This window comes from Sus scrofa, chromosome 17, assembly GCF_000003025.6.
Source record: "Sus scrofa isolate TJ Tabasco breed Duroc chromosome 17, Sscrofa11.1, whole genome shotgun sequence".
In the NCBI taxonomy this organism is placed as follows: Eukaryota; Metazoa; Chordata; class Mammalia; order Artiodactyla; family Suidae; genus Sus; species Sus scrofa.
Window position 1 is genome coordinate 19,334,643 of NC_010459.5, and position 6,136 is coordinate 19,340,778.

The window sequence follows — 6,136 nt, forward strand, 5'->3', positions numbered from 1 at the left end:
AAAAAAAAAAAAAAAAAAAAAGTGTATATATATATATATATATATATATATATATATATATATATATATATGTCTTTTTAGCTAGATAATCAGCTCCCTGAAGTCCAGGATTGTCAATGAATCTTTTTTTTTTTTTTTTTTTAACTCTTGAATACCATTGACTATTGTGTCTGACAAACAGGAAGAATTCAATCAATATTTTCCAAAACGAAGTCACAATGCTTCAAATGAAAGCTGCAGGGTTAATAATATATTTATTATAAATATTTCTTCATAATGAATTCTTAATAGGAGATCATCAATTTGCTTCACAAGTCACAATTTATTACAAATAATGGTAATGCACCATTAAATTGATTGAGCATTAATTAATTATCTCTCCAACAAAGGGCTTGATCTATATGCACACATTACATTCTCTTTTATGAGTATTATTATATTCTTAATTTAAAAAGCATAAAAATTATACTTACAATCCCAAAATACAGGCTAACATTGGGTTTAGATGCATCTAAACTCAAATTTTGTATGTGAATGGCAAACATTTCCAAGGATTATGGAATACTATAGTTACTAAGTGGAAATACTTAACTACATAAAAAAAATTATAAAGATATCTGATGTTCAAACTTGCCTTTTCCTTCCGATTAAGAGATAGATTTGTTTATACAGCTGAAGCAGGGCCCTGTAAGACATGTTTAGTCTCCTTGACTATTCCCCAAAGATGATCAGAAATGAATAACCTAACTAACTGGATGTTTTGACAGGGCCTGCAATGATTATGAGAGTGATTTTTGTACATGATACTCTTAAATCATAACCTGTATAATTTATGTGACTGTAAACAATATTGTTTGATTTTAAAGTTATCCAAAAAGCTGTTCAGCAGTATAAGAATACAGAATATAATGGGTCTTATAAAGATGCTTAAAATTTCTCTTCTATCCTGTGAATGTCTAAATAGTTTTGATGATACAAAATGAGTTTAAGAATCCATATGATAATAAAAAATACTACTTCTAAAAATTTAAATATCCTATGGAAAATACTCCACTCTATTTTTGATTTAAATGGCTAACACATCCAAATTCTCTAATATAAGTATACATGGAAGAATTAATTATAAGACCAAATGAATATTTTGACTTAAAATGTCTTTCGATTAGTATTTGTCCTTCAGTTTTTTTCCATGCTGCCAAAATCCTAATTTCCTTTGATTAATATTATAGTAATCCTGGAGTTCCTGTCGTAGCTCAGTGGTTAACAAATCCGACTAGGAACCATGAGGTGGTGGGTTCGATCCCTGGCCTTGCTCAGTGGGTTAAGGATTTGGCGTTGCCGTGAGCTGTGGTGTAGGTCGCAGACATGGCTTGGATCCCATATTGCTGTGGCTCTGGTGTAGGCTGGTGGCTACAGCTCCTGTTAGACCCCTGGCCTGGGAATCTCCATATATGGCGGGAGCAGCCCTAGAAAAGACAAAAAAATATATATATTATACTAATCCTATGGTTCAATATACTTTACGAGTAATAAATAATAATGATGATGATAATGAACTTGATTTATGTCCTGTGAGTCCCACAAAAGTATTGAGCAGTGCTTATTGATTTTATACTCTTCTGCATTATGCTCGTTTTCCTTTTTTGTAGTTCTCAGGGTTTGCTGTTCCGTCCCCCCAGAAACATAATGCAATATTCAGACTTCAGTCTTACTTTAAGTCACCAAACAATGCCTAATCCTTAGCCTAGTTGCTATTTTTTTTTTTTTTTTGCTTTTTTTTTTTTTGGTGGGGGGGCTGTACCTGTGGCATATGGAGGTCCCCAGGGTAGGGGTCTAATCAGAGCTATAGCAATGCCAGATCCGAGCCACTTCTGGGACCTACACCACAGCTCACAGCAATGCCAGATCCTTAACCCACTGAGCAAGGTCAGGGATCGAATCCACAACCTCATGGTTCCTAGTCGGATTCATTTCTGCTGCTCCACGACAGGAACTCCTTAAACTAGTTGCTATTTTTTGGTTGTTGTTTATTTCTGTCAAAATGAGCTCCTCTGAAATTACTTTTTCTTTTCCCTTTGGCTGTGGCATGCAGTGGCTTGATGTGGGATCTTAGTGTCCAGACCAGGGATTGAACCAGGGCCACAGTAGTGAAAGCGCCAAAGTGCCTAGTTCAAACCACTAGACCACCAGGAAATGCCTTGAATTACTTCCATTAAAAATTTTCATCTTGGCGTTCCCCCTGTGGTGCAATTCGATAAGTGGAGTCTTTGCAACACCAAGACAAAAGTTCGATTCCTGGCCCCACACAGTGGGTTAAAAGATTTATTGCAGCTGTGGCTCAGATCTGATCCCTGGCCTGGGCACTCCACATGCCATGAGCTGATCGAAAAAGAAAAAAACAAAAATTTAAAAAAGAAAAAAAAGGAATTTTCATCTCATATTTTACTATCCAAGTTTGAATGATGATTTTTTTTCTTTTTATGGCTGCACCTGCAGCATATGGAAATTCCTAGGCTAGCGGTCAATTTGGAGCTGCAGCTGCAAGGCCTGTGTTGCCAGGCCAGAGCCACATCTTCAACCTACACTGCAGCTTGCAGCAACACTGGATCATTATCCCACTGAGTGAGGCCAGGAATCAAACATGCATCCTCACAGATAATATGTTGGGTTCTTAACCCCCTGAGCCACAAAGGGAACTCCCTGAATGAAGATTTGCTTGCACTATTAAGAAAGTTTGTTTGGTTTTTTTCTTTTCTTTTTTCCTTTTTTTTTTTTTAAATTTCCAGGGTTTTCTACTAAGGATTGTATACAGCTTCAGGAAACATGAATTTATAAAAAATATTTTAACACATTCGTGACATGCTCAAAATCAGTGGACCAATGCTTCACCAAGGAATATAACTGAATTTCATGGCAAAGCTAAAAATGAAAGAGCTAAAACCAGTTATCATGACAAGTGGAGACCCTTAACTTCTTCTTCTTTTTTTTTTTTTTTTTTTTTTTTTTTGTCTTTTTACCTTTCCTAGGGCCGCTCCCGCGGCATATGGAGATTCCCAGGCTAGGGGTCTAATCAGAGCTGTAGCCACCATCCTAGGCCAGAGGGATCCAAGCCGCGTCTGCAACCTACACCACAGCTCACGGCAACGCCTGATCCTTAACCCACTGAGCAAGGCCAGGGATCAAACCTACAGCCTCATGATTCCTAGTCAGATTTGTTTCCGCTGCACCACGACAGGAACTCCTGGAGACCTTTAACTTCTAAAGTCAATTGGGAGTTTCTGTTGTGGTGCAGCAGAAACGAATCTAACTAGTATCCATGAGGATTACAGTTTGATCCCTGGCCTCAGTCAGTGGGTCCGGTATCCGGCGTTGTCATGAACTGTGGTGTAGGCCACAAACATGGCTCGGATCCCACATTGCTGTGGCTGTGGTATAGGCTGGCAGCTGCAGCTCTGGTTCGACCCTAGCCTGGGAACTTCCATATGCCATGGGTGTGGCCTAATAAAGCAAAAAAATAAAGTCAATTGGACAGGTTCACTGTGGCAATCATTCTGGAGCAACTTGGAAATGCAATAGATGGAGTTCCCTTATGGATTAGCAGGTTAAGGATCTGGCATTGTCAGTACAGTGGCTCAGGTTGCTACTGTGGTATGGGTAGTAGAGGGCCAAGGAGACCTAGGACAATTGCCATGCTTATATGTGACACCTGTTCTTAAGTTAATGCAAAAACCCCATTGTAAACCGTGTGATTGACACTATCTTTCTGCTTACTGTGATGGTGAAAATGCAAAGGCATGTCATGGGGAATGCTTTTTTCCACATGTGTGATCAAGTTTCCAGTACATAATTATAAATAAGCTTTACTCTTGCCTTTATCAGATGTCAGTTTCTGCATAGCAAATTACAGCCAAAATTTGACTTAAAACAGTTTATTATCTTGCAGATTTTGTGGGTCGGAAATCAATTCATATAGCAGAAATTATCACAACATTGTAAATCAATCAACTATAGTTCAATAAAACTTTTAAAAATGAAAAAAGGAGTTTACATCGTGGCTCAAAGGAAACGAATCTGACTAGCATCTATGAGGACACAGGTTCAACCCCTGGCCTTGATCAGTGGGTTAAGGATCTGGCGTTGCTGTGAGCTGTGGTGTAGGTCACAGATGTAGCTCGGATCCCACGTTGCTGTGGTTGTGGCGTAAGCTGGAAGCTACAGCTTCCATTCCACATCCCCCCTCCACTTCGGAACCTCCCTATGCTGTGGGTGTGGCCCTAAAAAGACAAACAATAACAACATGACAATCCTGGAGTGGCTTTTCTAGACCCTCCATTTCAGGGCATCTTATGAGGCTGCAGTGATATAGGCTACATTCATTTCAAGGCCTATTAGGGATAAACTGCTTCCAAATTCAGTCTTGTGGTTGTTGGTAGGATTTAGTTCCTTACGGGCTGTTGGCTGGAGCCTCCCTAAGTCCCTGGCCATGCGGGCCTCTCCTTAGGGCAGCTTCCAGTCTGGCAGCTGGGGGCCATCACAGTGAGTGAGAGATCAAGAGAGAAGCCTATCTTTTGACCACCCAATATTGGCAGTGACCATCCATCGCTCTGCTGTATTCCACTCATTAAAAGCTAGTCATTGGTCCCACCTACACCTGAAGGGTGTACCCCAGGAGTCAGGGTCAGTGGGAGCTGTCTTAGAGGCTGCCCATCACATGAAAACTCTATTCACATCCTTCCTAGATCCCTGAAAGTCTCCTTGTGTTACAACATCAGCTCAAAGTATCAAGTCATTACTGAAGTCAGGTCAGGGTGGGTGAGGCTCCCCGGGTGTGGTTCTTTAGGTACGGTTTCTGGAGCTCAATTCCTCTCCATCTGTAGACCCACGAAGAGAAGCTATGTCCCAACATGCAGTGATGGATCAGGCATAGGATAATTGCCCTAAGACAGTGTGTTCACAGAGCGAGAACTGGGAAACTCAAAGGAGTCATTATACAGTCCAGCCTACACTCAAATGAAGGGAGTTGCACAAGGGCCTAAAAACCAGGAGGCAGGGGGTCACTGGGGGCCATCTCAGTGGCCGCCTACCATTCTGCCTATTTGACTCTAGTAATAAAAGAAGTAAAATTTTAGAGGAAACTTTTTTTTTTTTTTGCTTTTTTAGGGCTGAATCCAAGGCATATGGAAATTCCCAGGCTAGGGCTTGAATCGGAGCTATAGCCGCCAGTCTACACCACAGCCACAGCAACTGGGGATCCAAACTGCATCTGCAACTTACACCACAGCTCAAGACAATGTTGGATCCTTAACCGACTGAAAGAGGCCAGGGATTGAACCCACATCCTCATTGATATTAGTTGGATTTGTTTCTGTTGTGCCACAATGGGAACTCCTAGAGAAATATTTTATAAAGCTTGAAGTATACCTGATTTTTTTCCCAAAATTCCTGTAATTTTTTCTTTGGCTCCAGGTAAAAATTATTTTGGATTACAAGAATATTGGAGGAAATTGCTTAAACATTCTACCTCCCTCTATCATGGCTATAGATCTGATCATTGACTCTTAGGTTGCTTAATTTCCTCCAAACTTTTCAAAAAGTTTTCCTGAAGTTTAATATAGCATATTACAACTCTGAACTGATTCCTCTAGCTGCATTCTGTATTTCTTCAATTTACAAGACATCTTGCATTTGCATACAATTAGAATCACATTACTTGATAGAACGTATCTTTACTTTGATGCAGAAAGCTGTTCTAGTTTCTTCTTGGCACTACTGACTGGATTAGAGAAATAAACTTTTCCACTTCTTTTCTCTATGTTCCTTAGTATATAAATCTATTTTTTCTCCTGATCACACTTTTCTACAAAATAGCAAAAATGAAGTACTATGATATAAACTAGCAATTGCAGGTAGACTAGCTTCTATATCAATTACCCAACCAGGGAATGATAGTCTCAGATAAAGAACCCAGAAATTTTACTAAATGTGTGCTTTGAGTACTTTTGAATGAGTGGTATGTAACTAGATTCTTTGGAATCTAGTTTTACACTTTATTTTTTGTCTTTTCTATGGCCGTACCCATGGCATATGGAGAGTCCCAGGCTAGGGGTCTAATCGGAGCTGTAGCTGACTGCCTATG

At 39.7% G+C, this 6,136-nt stretch overlaps 1 long non-coding RNA gene across 2 annotated transcripts in view; it reads left to right on the plus strand.

Annotated features, from left to right (window-relative positions):
- The window catches only part of LOC110257459, a 49,998-nt gene that overhangs the window by 34,001 nt on the left and 9,861 nt on the right, over positions 1–6,136 (plus strand). The window lies entirely within an intron of this gene.